At 36.5% G+C, this 17,003-nt stretch overlaps 2 long non-coding RNA genes and 1 pseudogene across 2 annotated transcripts; 2 read left to right on the forward strand and 1 right to left on the reverse strand.

Annotated features, from left to right (window-relative positions):
* The first annotated feature begins 7,556 nt into the window (after positions 1 to 7,556).
* LOC131016679 (uncharacterized) lies at positions 7,557 to 8,274 on the forward strand. The gene is made up of 2 exons (XR_009099182.1): positions 7,557 to 7,770; positions 7,997 to 8,274. It is a non-coding gene; the product is annotated as an uncharacterized LOC131016679 (long non-coding RNA).
* Positions 7,996 to 9,392, reverse strand: LOC131016678 (uncharacterized). Its single transcript, XR_009099181.1, has 2 exons — positions 8,471 to 9,392; positions 7,996 to 8,043 (listed from the first exon to the last, which is right to left on the reverse strand). It is a non-coding gene; the product is annotated as an uncharacterized LOC131016678 (long non-coding RNA).
* A 3,196-nt stretch (positions 9,393 to 12,588) lies between these two features.
* On the forward strand, positions 12,589 to 16,196 carry LOC131016680 (uncharacterized; annotated as a pseudogene).
* Positions 16,197 to 17,003: the final 807 nt, after the last annotated feature.

Raw genomic sequence — 17,003 nt, forward strand, 5'->3', positions numbered from 1 at the left:
CAACGAGACCTTTTGAAAGAAAGTTGGTCAACATGGGAGACTTCATCATGCAGTCCTTGATTGTTTCTTCCAGTTTGTGATTGAGCCTCTTTATTTCATGAGATGCTCTGTCACATTCTGAAGTAGAAACTCTGAGCTTCTCTTCCAGTCGACTGTTCTCCATGATCAGTTGATCAAGACAAGTTTCATCCGAAAAGTAGATGTTTGTCTGATTCTTGGTTCGTTCATCATTGATCTCCCTTTCCATTTTCTGATTCTGCTTGAGGAGATCTTCGAACATTTTCCTTAATTGACAGTGATCAATCATGAGCTGATCGAACTCGTCAGTTTCATCGGCTGAGCCTTCTCCAATTTCTGAGGGATCTCCTGAAAACACCAGGGAGTTATCAGTATAAGGAGTTTTTGAGTGAGAATTTACCTCTAGGCTGTTCATTCCGTTGTCGTAGTTGTTATCGGCCACGCTTTCGGTTTCATTGGCCATCAGGGCTTGGCTCTCATCATCTGAGCTGGTAGAGTTGAAGTCAGATGATTCTGATGTTTCTTCGGAGGATCCTGCATCGTCAGCAGCCATCGCTTTCTTCTTCGCATATTTGCGTTCTTTCTTGGCTTTCAGTTCCTTGCGTTCAGACTGCGTCAGTTCAGGGTATTCAGTTCGAAAATGCCCTTTCTTTTTGCATCCAAAGCATTCCACATCTTTCAAGTCAAAGGCGGTTGATTTTCTTTCTCCGCTTCTGTCAGTGGAATATCTGGACTTGCTTTTTCTTTCCTTTCCTTTGTAGTGCTGCTTGTGGAACCTCCTGTACTTGCAGAATTTAGACTCCATTTTGTTGAATCTTTCAGTCAACAAAGCATATTGACTGAAGAAGTCTTCGGGCTTGAGTTCCGCCGGTTCCTTTGTGTGCTTCTTGATTTCTTTTGCTGAAGCTTTCAGTGCTGCTCCTTTTGAGGTTGATGGACCATCTTCGTCTGATCCTCCAGCCCTCTTGATTCCAACATTCTTAATGTCGAACTCATTTGCCAAGAGGTCAGAGAAAAGCTTGTTTGTCGGGAGCTGACTAAATCTAGGCTTGTTCTGATGAGCAACTGAATAGATCTGCCAATCTCCTCACGAAAGTGCTCGAATAATTTTCAGGTTGATTTCTCGTTGAATGTATTTGTCCTTCGAGATGGATTGAACTTCGTTTAGGATTTGGTTGAATCTGAGTTCCATCTCGTCGACAGATTCATTCTTGAGCATGAGGAAGGAGTCGAACTTCTGATAAGCTATGGACAGCTTGTTCTCCTTTATTTCCTCGGATCCGATGCATATTCTTTCAAGAATGTCCCACATCTCCTTTGCAGTTTTGCACTTGATGATCTTGGTGACATGCTTGTCTGGAACTGTGCCAGAGATGATACTTTTGGCGAGGTTGTCAAGCTCATCTTGCTTCCTTTCTTTTGTGGTGAAGTCTGCATTTTGCTTGATCTGGACCTCATCGTATGGATCCCCAGTTGGGTCAACAGGAACTCTTTTGACAATTTCGGTGATGATGATTGGTCCGTTGGTGATGACTTCCCACATTCGGCAATGCTGAGCGGTGAGGAAGCTTTCAAGCCGAAACTTCCATATGCCGTATTTTTCAATACTAAACATAGGTAGAGAGGATATTTTGCTGTGGTTAGTCTCCATCAAAAAGAGAGAACAGGTAACAACATATAGGGCAAATAGCAAGCACAAATTGAAAGAGACAAACTTTTTGAGACCCTCAAAAGAAGGATCTAGTTCAATTAGAACCTAATCAAAACAGAATTGTTCTTGCGAACAACCTGCTCTGATACCAATTTTTAGGTCCGGAGGGTCTCGAATAGGTGTATGGGAGGGGGGGAACACACCTATAGGCTATTTTTAAGAAGATCTCAATACAGAGATCAAAAGTGAAACTACAAACACAAACTCAGACACCTGTTTACTGAAAAGAGTTTTGACCGAAACAAGGTTGACGACTGATACTGAAAGACTCTTCAGTAAGGAGTTATCAGTTAAGTCATAAGAACTTAACTGATGAGCGTAAGGCTTCAGTTGAGTTTGATAAACAGAGATGTTATAAATCTAATTGACTATCAGAGGACAGATCAGCCAGACTGATAACACATGCAACGAAAAACTTTTGTCCCTTCGGTTGTTTAGAGTCAATCGGGGAAATCCCCCTTATGAGCCCAAAAGCCGTATGAAGGAAAGCATGCAAAAAAGTCAACTGGACAAAATGGGTTCACTGCCCCTTTCTCTGTCCCAAGAGCAGCTACGGCCGATTCATGAGTTTTTGAAAGAAGTTCCAAGAATATGAGCAATGGTCTTTTTAGTATGTTTTTGGGGAGTATTTATATGCCACATGTCTCAAAATATAGGCCAAAATCGTGTAGGATCGAGAAATAGCTGAAAAACTCAACAAAATGCGCAAAAATCAAGCAAACACACGGCCCGAGACGTGGCCGCGCGATTAGCCTACGTTCGTCGCCGTATTGCCCACGGTCAGGCCCGTGGCCTTGGCCTGGACCGCGGGCTCCTGACAACTCTGCGCAATAATTTTATTTTTGTCCGTTCTCATTTGTCCGATTTTCGATTCATTTGCGCTCACGAACTCATATCGAGATAAACTTCAACTTCCATTTCCATTTAGATCATTTTGCGATAGTAAGCTTCCATGTTCCTCAAAATTCACTCAAACATCAAGAAAATAACAAGTTTTCGACAATAAACCAATATTGACTCAAATAAACCATTAAACACACAAAATGCATGTTTTTCAAGACTACAGTTTTACAACGGTAGAAAAAAGGGGATATTTTTCTACGCCACTTTTTTCTACACTGCGAAATACACATAGTCTACGATTTAAAACTGTAGAGTATGAGCAGATTTGTAGTAGCAAAGCATTTCTATATTAATTCATTCTTATTCATCTAAATAAAACCTATATAAAAGAAGGTCTTACGCTCCAAACAAACATACCACATTTAATTGGTCGAGTGATTGAGAATAATACAATTCGAATTGCGTTGTCAATTTAATTTGATCAAATTTATTTATTTTAATTTTAAACGATGAATAATTGTGATTAAATAAATTATTTCTTCAATTTAATTTGGCCATAAAATAAGATATTTAGTACAATTTTTAAATATAAAATTTGAATTCCACATTAATTTTATGAAGATTTACCAATTGAAATACTAAATAAACTGATATAATTTAAATCTCACATTAATTTTCCTTTCAAAATAAAAAATATCTCACATTAATTTTCTCAAGCTTCGAATGAGACGATTCTCATAACTTAGTTATGGTCTTTCACACTTCGAACGAGATGATGCTCACAAGTCAGTTATATTATTTCAAGCTCTAGATGAGATAATGCTCTGAACTCAATTATGATATTTCAAACTCAAAATGAGATTATGAACAAAGTCTGCCATGATTTTTCAATCTCCAAATGATATAATCTCACAAATCAATTCTAATCTTTTAAATTTCAAATGAAATGATGTTCAAAAGGCAGTTATAATCTTTAAAGCTCCACATAGTGGTGTCTGATATAGTATTTCAAGATGTAGACGAGATAATGCTCAAAAGTCTGATATTCAAAAGTCAGATTGCGTCTTTCGAGATCTAAATAATGAACTGATCTTACAGGTTCACAGGTTCAGATGTGGTCATAAATTTATACTAATTCTTATTCGTCATTGTAAAAAGATTGTACTAATTAATGAACATTGTCTATATACAATTGACAACAAATGTGGCGCATCAATTTCTCTATCATACCCTCTATCAAATTTATATATATATTTTTTCTCATTTTTCTAAAATCTTTAATTCCACATTTTATAAAATTTCATCAAATAAAAATCTATATACTTATATAAAAGATCAGTATAACGGCTATTTTTTCCCACCAAAATTTCTCTCTCCTCATTTTTTTTATTTTAATTCTTTTATAAAAAAATCGTGAACTTTGATTAATAAAAAGATATTCAACATGGATGTTAAATTAAAGATAAAGAATTAAAAGATCTTAATTTGATATAAATATTATAAAAAATAAATTTAAAGCGAATAAGTTATTATCAATTAAAGTTACAAAAATATTTTTTTCTCTCTCTCATCTTTTATCTCTCATTTCTCTTTTATAATTTCTTTTAATTATCAATGAAAATCAATTAATTGGTAATTGAAAATACAAAATTGAAAATTTATATATTTTCGATTTCATGTTTTTTTTATTGAATTTCAATTTTATATTTACATTTATTTATATTTAAATTATATATATTTAATATACATATTTATTTATTTAAAACATCGTTTAGTTTCCATACTGATCGTGCATCGCACGAGTGGGCGTGTGCTAGTTTATATAAAAGGGTATTTCTATTATCTCAATAAAAAAATAATATTTAATTGAAAAAAGTGATTAAGATTAATGTAATTCAAACTCTATTACATAAAATTAAATTAATTAAAATCACAATGATTTTTCGTCGAATTTCGATTGGATAAACTGTCGGATAAAATTTAAGGTTAAATGCATCTAAATTCACGAACTTTAGTCAAAATCCATTTTTAACACGAACTTTAGTCCAATAGAAATATTTCTACAAAATAAATACCAGAATATCCAAACAATTAGGCATTGGATGCAAGAAGAGAAGTATATTCTGGGATTTACCTTATTGGAGCTCTCTTTTGATTCGATATAATTTAGATGTCATGCACATAGAGAAAAATGTGTTTGATAATGTGTTTAACACTATAATGAATGTTCAAGGAAAGACAAAAGATACGTGCAAATCTAGATGAGTTGAACTTATATTGCTTTAGACCACAGTTGAAGATGAATGAGTCAACAGGAAAATACCCAAAGGCTTTTTACACACTTGACAACCGTGAGAAGAAAGTCTTGTGTTAATGGCTAAAGGGCTTAAGATTTCCTGACGGCTATGTCTCAAATATGGGCAGATGTGTCGACTTGAGAAAATTGAAGATGTTTGGGATGAAGAGTCACGATTGTCATGTCCCCATGCAACGTATTCTACCGATTGCATTTCGTAAACTTCTTCCACCTAATGTCTGGAAAGCAGTAACTGAGTTAAGTTTGTTTTTCAAAGATTTGACTTCTTGAAACATCACACGAGGTTTCTCATGCGATTACTAAGTCATTCTATCGAGTAATGAATCATCATGGCTTCAGTAGGAAGTTAGTGTCATAAGACTAGAAGAAGTAGTATTCTAAAGACTTTAAGGTAAAACTAAATATGAAAATTTATATTTAACATTTACTTGTTTGGAAACTAATAATGTTTAAATATTGTATTTTTTTGTAGAAATATTTCTATTGGACTGACTTGAGTGAAGACGTTGTGTACCAAAAATGGTACACTAGGGCAAGGGACAGATACAAGGATCTTATTCATAAGATCAAGAAGTGCAAAAACAATGTGAAACCACCTCCATTCATTCCTGGAAGATAGTGGGAAAGTTGAAAAAAGTATTGAGATAGAGATGATGTGAAAGCAAAAGCAGAAAAGACGCGAAGTAATAGGATGTCAGAACCGGATAGAGTAGGGACGAGGATCGTAAAGCATAGAGGTGGCTCAAGATGTGCTTTGGATTACGCCATGGAAATGGTAATCACTTTCTAGTTTAATAAACTCCACTTAATTAAAAAATTTAACTTTGTGTGTCTAAATGCATAGGCTAAAGTGAAATGAGTCACCCTAGAAGAGGTCTAGCTCGACGTATTCGAAAGGTTTCACGTCACAAAATCTGGTGATTATACAGATGCAAAGTCTCGTGCTATTGGAGTAAGTATTTTCATTATTGATTTTAACTAGCTTGTTTAATAAAATGCTTAATGATGAATTATATTGTAGATAAAGATGAATGAACGTGTTGATACATTGAGCCAGCCTGTTCCCGGCACAGATGAGGTGTCGGAGGTGGATAGGAATGAGATCTTCAAAAGTCTTGTCCAGCCCTCGAAGAAGAAGAGATTGTTTGGTGCTGGTTCTCTTGCACGTTGCTATATAGGTGGTTCATTAAGTACTGATTCTGCAGCGACTTCCCAGTTGGATTCCACTACTCAGCAGAAGATGACGGAGATGCAGGATTTGCTAGAGTCAGAGAGACAGGAGCGTCGACAATACGAGAAAATGATGCAAGCTGAGTTGAGGGCGCGAGACGAGGCACAAGCACAAATTCAGGCAGAGTTTCAGGTTCAGCTACGAGCCCAACAAGAGCTTCTTCAGTGACTTCTATCGAAGCTAGATAGCGATAGAGGTCATGGACCATCTTCCTCTTGATTCGCTTTGTTTTTAGATTGAACATGTGATGTTGGAGATCGAACATGTTGTGTTTTGTTAGATTTCTATGAATTAATGTGAATGTGAATCTTTGTGGTTTAATAGGTTGTAATATTGTGTTAATAGATTAATTTATATAAACAAGAAAAAAATTACAAAATATGTTCCTCTCAACGATGGAATAGCGCAGACTAGTGACGGAAAAGTTGAACCAAAACTACGACGGAGTCAATTCTGTCGCTAGTAGCGACGAAAATTCTGTCGTTAGTCCGTAGCTAAAAACACATAACCAAACGACAACTATTAGATTAGCGACAAAATTCCATTGTCAGTCTGTCTTTAATCTACGACATAACAAATTCCGTTGCTAATCCGTATTTAAAACAATACAACCAAACGAGGACAATTAGACCAGCGACGAAATATTCAGTCGCTAGAGCTAACGACAGCCTACGTTTCTGTCACAATTTTTGCTAGCGACCACGATTCTAGTATCAGAATGTTTCAGTCGTTGATCCGTCGTTAATTGATTTTAGCGGCGGAATTTTCATGTTTAGCTACGGAAAATTCCATCGCTGATATCCTATTTTTTTGTAGTGTGAAGTGTAGCCTCACTACCCTTTATCTTCCAACCTATCAGTGTTCTCGTGTGTTTTGGGGGAGGGTATTGAGCCTACCCAAAGTGTCGCGTGTGTTTTTAAATCGCCAGAGATTAATTCATTGTTAAAATTAAACAGGATCCCAAAGTTGGTGTATAAAAATGAATTTTTAAAAGTTCGTGTTAAAAATAAATTTTGACTAAAGTTTGTGAATTTAGATGCATTTAACCCTAAAATTTAAACCTTTCAAAAATTAGGATATACATTAACCCTTTACTTATTTAACTCAACTTCATCAAAACAAAGTTTAAAACTGACGTTATTCCTTCGAAGACAAACAAAGTTCATAATGACTAATTTATATTTATATATATAAGAAAGAAATGTCAGATAAAATTTACATAAAATCTTGGGTACACCTGGGTGTACCGTACAACCGGGTTGACCCGTACTTAAAATAATATTATTTATATGGGTTGAATCAGAATCTATACATATATTAAAGCATAGAATCTTGGGGGAATGTGATTCCCGCCAAGAGCAGCATTGTGTAACCCAAAGGTTGTTGCCTTATTATCCGCTGAGTAATTGGCTGCAAAAATTGTCAATGATTATTTATTCACTTTATACAGCTGTAACAGCTGGCTCTTTACAATTCAGCTCCAAAATTGGCGCCCAAACTTCAATTTAAAATTTAAAAACAATCAATCTTGGAGCCAATTTGCTGATCTTGATGCCTATAAATATCAGATTATTTCAGCCAATATTTTCAAAATGCAAACTTTCTCTCTCTAATATTTGTAATTCTAATTCTTTTGTATGTTTTTATGTGGTACTTTCCTGCAAACTCTCTCTAATCTTGGTTATGCATATTCTTTTGTATGTTTTTTTTATTTTTATGTGGTACTTTTCTCTCTAATCTTGGTATTCTAATACTTGTGTATATTTTTTTTTATGTTTTTATGTGGTACTTTCCTTTCAATTTTGTTCAATTTTTTGCTATTTACATTACAACTCAAATACAGTATAGTATCTAATATTTATGAATTTTTCTGCAGATCAAGATTGGAGCATAGAATCCGCAAACGCCAATGGAGCACAGAATCTGTAAAAGCCACCAAAAAAAAAAGGTTTAGTGAGAATATTCAAGATTTTCAGCAAGTTGGCATGAAGAAGAAGAAATTTCATATCACCCATAAAAGAGTTCCCTGATGTTAATGAATGATACATTTCGATAGGTTTCAAAACCAAGATTATATTTGTATATTTATAATCTACATTGGAAATTTTGATGGAGGACAAAGAAATACAAGCATGTGGATATATTTCATTTTCATTAGTTTTTCATTTATTTGTCTCAAGAACAGTATTAAATACCAAAAAAAGTTTATTATGTATATTTATGTGAATGCTTTTACTGATTTCCATGTAAAGCAAACTCATTATAATTGTGAAAATAATGTAAACAGCCAAGTTACAGAAACTATTTTTAAAACATTGCCTGCGGCGAGACTTCGAGTTGATGATAATACCTTATAGTGGTGGAGGTGGCGAAACTCAGAGTGCATATGAAAGGTGAAGAGTGAGGAGTGACGTGAGAGATGGTAGCATATAACTGTTAATCTGCAAATTAACTCAAATTAGATTCAAAATGCCATAAAACAAAGTAATCATCAAGTCTAAAAAGAGCACAACAGAGACACCAAAAAAAAACTATTCTGTAACTTAACAATTTGTGTAGATATTCATAGATCTAACATAATAATACCATAGACACAAAAATATAACTCAAAACGAAAAAACTAATATGGAAAAAAAATATAGATCTTATTCAGTATTAAAAAACAAAGCATCTTCCAAAAAAAAAAACTTTTCAAACGATATTCCTAGATCTACAAAACTGATACTATAAAACAAAAAAAGAAAAATTAAAAAATGAAAACTAATAAACGAAAAAAACAAATAGATCTTAATCATTATAAAAACGCTGGAATTGGAATTAAAGATGCAGTCGAGGGAGAAGGCCGAGATCTGGAGCGCTGGAACTGGAATTAAATATGCAAATATGCAGTAGAGGGAGAAGGCCGAGATCTGGAGCGGCTTGGGCTTGGGCGACGCCGTCGTTTGAAACACGAAGGGCGGTGGGGGGGGTGGTCGTAAGGAGTCACCGACATGAATTTCAGAGATAAGAGGGGAGATGGGGCGAAAGCTAGGGTTTTATTTTTGGGAGTTGCCAAAGAAAGCGATACTCGATAATATGGCAGACGACGAGAGAGAAGGTGAATATGGAGAAAGATGGAATTGAAGGGGAGAAAGATGCAACGAGGGAGAAGAGGAAAAGGGTAGATCTGGAGATAGCGGCGCCGCTCAATTGTGTTAAACCCTAAAATGAGATAAGTGTTTATATTATTGTTATTATGTAGTTGGGCTGTTGTACAAAATAATTACTAATAGTATGGGCTTATTGTGGGCTAGCCACGTTACACCACCAACAACCAGATGTCGCCACCTCCATTCATCATACCCAATTTTTTTTTTTTGCCTCATCTCTGCTTTGAATTTTCTAATGTGAATATGGATATTGATTCAATATTTTTGCAATACATATTGGATCGCATATACACTCAATACTTATTAGATATCTGTGTATTGCAATACTTACCAATGAGTGTATTGTTTATTACGAAAATGAATGTAAAAAGCTTAGTTCTAAATTCTTAGGTTATTTATTTATTTTTTTGGTCAGAAAAGGGAAAGTTCCATCAAAACTAAAGAGAATGGTACCAGAGGTACCTATGAGAAAATACACGATTGAGTATATAATACTTTTTATTTTTCTTATATACTCTAAATATAATAATGCATTTATTAAATTTATAACTATCATATTACAATTCAATTAATATCTATCATATCATATAAAGAATAATAAAGGCTGGATGAAGCCTCCAGTTCCGAAAGCACCAAATAACGTCAGGAGGATGGAGGGGAGATCCTTCAAGGAGGCCTTGACCGGGGAGAAAACGGAGACACCACCAGCTGATGAAATCTTCCAGTTCCAACCAGAGGAATGTGAAAAAGAATGGCTGCAGGGGGCCTTCACCGGCTTTATAAAAAACGAGTATATCTGGGAAGAAGTTAAAGAGGAAATTAACAATGAATGTATTGGCTGCATGACGGTTAAGTCTTTGGGTGGTAATTTAGTTTTGATTCAGAAGATAATTTATAATCTTAATAAGATTTTTTAATCAGGTGTGGGCTAATCGGGCTGAGGATTTTGTCAAATTATAAATTTTCAATCCTAACCTTAAACGTTTGGGTTTCGGGCTAGCCCATCGGGCTAATTGGATTAAAAGCGTAAAAATAAAATAATATTTTTTTATTTTGTTATTTTTAATGATATAATGTATAATGTATAAAATATACATAGAAATCAAAGATTAAATTATATAGCAAGCATGAAATGCAAAAATATAAGATGTTGAAGAAAACAAGTCGAGATTACATAACATATAAAATAAGTTAGTAATAATAAAATGTTTCAACTTTGAAAAAAAAAAAAAATATCCATCAATAATTTGAACTCATAGAATCAACGCATCTCAAAAATACAAAAAAGTGAAATGATGTGACTTTGTTATATTTTGTCTTTTTTAAATTTTTATATCTAAATATTTTATGTTAAGTATCCGGGTTTCAGGCTAGCCCATCGGGTTAGTCGGACCGACCCTACCGGGTGTCAGACTATCCGATTACGGGCTAATCGGATTGTAATTTTTATCAGGTTGAAAATTTTCAACCCTAACCCTCTCGAGTTGACGGGTTAATCGGGTTAGCTCACAGGTTTCGAGCTGGACTGACATCCCTTTTCACCATCCATGTTAATTCTTTTATATATACTATCATCTAAATTATTTGTTTTAGTAATTTTCACCATCGATCTTACATATATATCTACGGATTATACAATGTATTTTTTATATACTTAAAGAGAGAATAGTCAAAATTCCTAAAAAGACACTTAATCACACGCTTTCTCGCCAATTTGCAATTAAGGTAACAATTGTTTGGTCTTATTATGAATGTGAGATAAATAATTATGAACGGTGTATTTACTGTTCCAATCCATCAAGAAGATATCTGCAAATCTTCATGGGCGAGATTGTATATAAAATCTTTCATTTTTTCTCATAAAATTATTCAAAAACTTTGCAAATTTTCTACCGAAAAGATACCTCTTGCCAACGGCATCGCCATTCACCGGCGACAATAGCACCACCACCGCCCTTTCTCTCCTCTCCTGCTTCATTTGACAATAGTAATTACACCGTCGTTCGATGGTTACAACGGTAAAAACGAGGTTCTTTTTTCTTAGTCACATGAACTATTTTAATAGTAAATTGACTGTTGAGATTACATTTGCATTTATGGACTTAAGAATACAATTTATTTTAGGGCAATGAGACTTTGGCTTCAAGACTTTGTGTATACACACACACACACATTATTGTTATTGTATTTGTAATCCGAAAAGGAAATTAGACATTATTAATGGGATGGAGGGAGTATAAAAGAATTAATTTAAATGATAATTTGTTGAAGGTTGATATTTTTTTTTATTGAAACTATTTGAGACTTAATAAATTCGAACGGTAATGAATTAAAACTTATTTAATGATTAATTATTTATTAATTATAATATTTATTTTGTAGTTGATTTCTGATAGTATACTTTAATTAGTGTCTATAAATAATTTATAAAGAAATTGCAAACAATTAAGTGATTAATTCTAATTCTAAATCCATTAAGGTTCTACTTACATATAAATACGAACCGGCAGAATGCTCAAAAAAATTGGCTCGGGGGCTTAAGCCCCCGAACCCTCATGTAGATATTTGCATACGTCGTACTTTAATAAATTTTGTAACTCCTAATAACAAATGATGGATCCGCGACTGTTTATGTTGTACTATCTTATAATCTAACTGTATGATATGAAAATCTTTTGTTTTTTCTGTTTCCATATTTTGTATTATGTAATGTAAATTTCCATTTCCATTTATTTACTTTGTATTTTGTTTTATATACTTAAATATATATTAAAAATTATATATTGCTACTATTATATATGATAAATACGTATTAATAATCGGGCCGTGCAGAGCACGGGTATAATACTAGTATGAGTTTAAATCATGGTTCGAGTTAATATTTAAGTGAATGTGTAACTCAGTTGTACGGTACACCCGGGTGTACCCAAGACTACTCCTAAAATTTAAACCTTTCAAAAACTATGAAATACAATTGATAATTTGATCCCTGACCCTTACTTATTTAACTAAACTTCATCAAAACAAAGTTTAAATTTGACGTTATTCCTTCGAAGACAAACAATGGACCATAGCCCTCCCCCATTCAAATAAAGGTAGTACTCCATATTTTTCTTTTATTTATTTACCCTCGAAACTATGATGCACTATATCTATATATTAAGAACGTATGCGGTTTTGTGAGAAAGATGGGTCTCAACAACATGAAGAGTTGCATACAACTAGCGCACCACCTACTTAATTAATGAAATAAACCTAAAGTCTGATTGTATATAAATATCAGTATATCACACACATAAGCAAATTATTGAAAGCCAACTCAATTCATGAATGTAATTATTGGCATATAGACGTGAAGAGATGTAAGACTTAAAAAAAAATCATTGACCATTTCTGTTTTTTTTTCTTTCTAACTTTCTTATTTCCCCTACCAATTTTTAAACAAAAATGTAACGTCTTATATTTAATTCTTTCCTAGTTTTCCTCCCTTCCTTTCCTCCTCATTTCCAGCCCCTGCACTCTCATTTGCTCGAGATTCACCAAAATTCTTGAAAACCTTTTCCCTCTCTCAATTGCTAAAAAAACAAACACATCTCCTAGATTTGATTCTACATGCAATGTGCAACAATGGCTCGTCGAAGGAAACTCACCATGAATTGGGAAGGCCTCGGAGACGACGACGACGACCTTTTCTTCGAGTCCCGGGAACGTATATCATCCGCCGTCTCCCTAGATTCGGGTTCCGACATTGACGACTTTGAGGACAGCCGGATGTCGTTCGCCTCGACTATTTCCACGGCCTCCTCGATGGAAAGCAACTACGAGGCGAGGGCGAATCCGGCCTTCACGTTGGCTAGTTACGACATGTGGATGTCCGAGCCGGGCGATATTAGGGAACGCCGGAAGCGCCTCCTCCAAGGCATGGGCCTCACCAGCACCAAAGATATGCTCCGTATGGCTAGCACGAAGATCGCCCGCACGGTCTCGAGGAAGCCGGACAAAGACCGAGTTTCCCCTGCACCCAAGCTCGATCATCCGTCTCCCCCGAGACCACTTGAACCCGCTTCTCGAGCAACGAGAAACGACCAGCCTCCTTCTGCTTCTTCTTCACCTTTGCATCAACATTCGCATCCAGCTGCGATTGTGTTGGGCAGGTTGGGCAGGTCGAGGTCGGACAGTGACATAGACGCTTTCTCCGCGAGAACAAAACAGAGGAAAGAAGAGTTAATCGGAAATGTATCAAAGCAAAGACTCACGAGGACATCATCGGAGATAGTTGCTCCGAGCATTGGCCTGTGCCAACGCTCGAGCGGTGTTAGGCCATCTCCGGGAAGAGCAAGAAGCAAATCATCAGACGGCTCGTTCGACTCCTTCTTCCTGATAAAGAATCTGGACACGGGGAAGGAGTTCATCGTGAAAGAGTACAACGAGCAGGGGATGTGGAATAAGCTGAGCGACGTTCAGACGGGGAAGCAGCTGACGATGGAGGAGTTCGAGAAGTCCGTCGGGCAGTCGCGCCTCGTGAAGGAGCTGATGAGGCGGCAGAACAGGGGAAACGCGCACGACAACAGGAAATTCAACCACAACAAGTACTTCACAAAAAGCTTCAGAAACAGCAAGAGAAAGGGAGCTGCACTGCTTAAAAATATCAAAGTCGCCGCGAGCTCAAAAACACTATCGCTGAAAGAGCACGAGCAGGAAGAGCAGAGCTGCAACAAGGCAGCCTCTCAATGGGTGAAAACTCGGCAAGCACGGCAAATCCTACAGAGAATTCACAGCCTTGCACGTCTCTCAAGAAATTCAAGCTCACGAGGGCTCAATATGGGTAATCAGATTCAGTAAAAACGCACGTTTCCTAGCAAGCGCAGGAGAAGACAAGGTGATACATGTCTGGGAAGTGCAGGAATGCGAAATCACGTCGACGAGGCCAGGCGAGGAGTTCAACACACCGGTGCATCCGATGGCTAGAACAGCCTCGGAGCGGCCTCAGCTCGCAGAAATCACACCCATGCCGTCCAAGAAAAAGAGTATAATCAACAGGAAAAAAAGCAACGCCATCCCCGACTACGTCAGCGTGCCAGAGACGGTTTTCGGTCTGTCTGAAAAACCAGTGTGCACATTCCAAGGCCACGGAGATGATGTATTGGACCTATCATGGTCTACATCGCAGTTACTGCTTTCATCATCAATGGACAAGAGCGTGAGGCTGTGGGATCTGGAAACCAAGAGCTGTTTGAAGACGTTTGCACACAATGACTACGGTGAGATATCGATGCCACTCAACTCAATCATCAAATCCTAACATAGCTTGTATAGTAAAGAATGTGGTGTGTATATATATATGGCAGTTACTTGCATACAGTTCAATCCAGTAGACGACGACTACTTCATCAGCGGCTCGTTAGATGCTAAGGTTCGGATATGGAATGTTCCCGATCGCCAGGTTGTCGACTGGATAGACTCGCGCGAAATGGTTACGGCTGCTACCTACACTCCCGATGGGCAGGGTGCTGTCATTGGTTCTCACCAAGGGATTTGTCGATTTTATACCATTCATGGTAACTAACTAACTACACACGCAATCCTACTGTTTCATACACATCGATCATTCCTTATTAATTTCATTTCCTAGAATACAAATTGGAACATAGCATGGATATCCAGATGAAGACAAAGTCTCAAGCAAAGAAACTCCCTGGTTTTCATCCTCAAGCCCCGCCCAAAAAGATCACTGGTTTTCAGGTAACTTGCCTCAACTGCTTCCTTTGAGTTTAATTTTTTTTTAAGTCACTATTTTAGGGCGATTTGCAAAAATGGACCAATTATTTTAAATTTTAGGGTTCAATAAGCCACAATCTACACAATCCTACTATTTGGAGCCAGACTTGGGGCCTAAATATATGCTCAAATGTGGTCTATAGATACCGAAATTGGCCCAAATGTTGCGTAAGAACGCTGTGAATTTAAAATAATTTGCCTAATTCGGCAATTCTGAAAAGATAGTGGCCTTAAAAAATTTTTAAACTCGCTTGTTTTAACAAACTCAAACTCAAATTTGTATATATGTCCACAGTATGCCCCTTGGAATCCATCTGAAGTGCTCATAACTTGTACCGATTCTCGGATTCGAATATACAACGGAGAGGATCTGATACAGAAATTCAGAGGCTCCCGCAACACTTGTAGCCAGAGCTCCGCTAGTTTCACTCCAGATGGCAAACACATTATCAGTGCCAGCGAAGACTCTCAGGTTTACATATGGAAAGTTGCAGACTCCAAAACTGCAACTGCCGGAAAGAAGACTAAAATGACTGTGCGAGCATACGAGCACTTCCATTCTAAAGATGTGACAGTTGCGATGGCGTGGCCGGGGAGCACAACGAGCGAAGCACCGTCTGTCGAAATTCATTCCAAGAGGCATTCAAAACTCTCTGTTTCTCCAACCAAGCAAGGCAGGGGGAATTTGCCCCCCCTGCCCAAGAAAAATGTGTGTGAAGATGATGAATCTCCTCCCATAGATCCTGGAATCGGGGTTATCAACACGTCGCGTTCTCTATCAGCATCTCTAAGTTATGAGGAGTCGCCTCCCGTTGCTGCTCCGCGATCTCAATCGTTGTCGTCTCACTCGTATTCGCATAATGGAGGTCAGACTGTGCAGGCCACGGCGTGGGGCATAGTCATAGTAACAGCGAGTTTAGAAGGTGAGATCAGAGTCTACCAAAATTTTGGGCTGCCCAGAAAAGTACGTTCTCTTTAGGATTACTTATTAGCTTTTGATTGCACATATTTTGTATACAAATCAGAGTCTACCAAAATGCTTATGTACTAACAAGATATTGCAAAATAGTTGTACATCTGAAAAGGAACAAAGGAGATAGAAACACACACTTGTGATGTGTATGAATATCCACTACTTCAAGCTTATCACTCTCTCTCTCTCTTTGTGCACATTGCTACTTCAGCTAACACATATCAGATTATCACATTTCTGATCATCAAGGATATACTGACAAAGCAGATAAACTATTCACAGCATTCGTAGTCTATGTAGCAAGAAATTTAAACATAAGAAAAAAAAAAAAAATCAAAACAAATAGCTATTCAAGTAATTAAGTAACTTTAATGTGACTCATCAGCACATTTCTTATGTAATTGCGTTTCAATTCTCTTCTCAAGCAAAGCAATGCGCTTCGAATTAAATGGAAAATTAAAGAAAATCAATGCCTTGGAACATTCAGCCAAACCAGTTCCATTGCATCTTCAACAATTTCAATAAAGGTTCAATCAGACTCTTCCGGAATCAATCTAAAATCTGGAAGCCGACAGTTACATTTTAAATGAACTATTCATGCAATTGCCATCGGTATTAATAAAGTTTTTTTTTTTTTTCCTTGCATTTGCACCAATCCATATCGTTCATTTCCAATTCACCGCTTTCGTAATAGGCTCACAAATCAATCAAATATTTTTGCTCGATTCAATATTTTAATATTTGTATTTGAATACAAATATTCGATTTGATTCCATTAATATTCAAATACAAATATGAAATTATTATATTTGATTTAATTTGATATTTATAGAGATGTCAATCCAGTCCAAAATCCGTGGATTGGCCGTCAATCCGAGAGGCTTAGGGCTGAAAATTTTCAACTCGATAAAATTTACAATCTGAATAGCCTGACAAGTGACACCCGATAGAGTCGGCCCGAAATTAACCTGAAACCCTATAAG

Source organism: Salvia miltiorrhiza, chromosome 3 (genome assembly GCF_028751815.1).
Source record: "Salvia miltiorrhiza cultivar Shanhuang (shh) chromosome 3, IMPLAD_Smil_shh, whole genome shotgun sequence".
NCBI lineage: Eukaryota > Viridiplantae > Streptophyta > Magnoliopsida > Lamiales > Lamiaceae > Salvia > Salvia miltiorrhiza.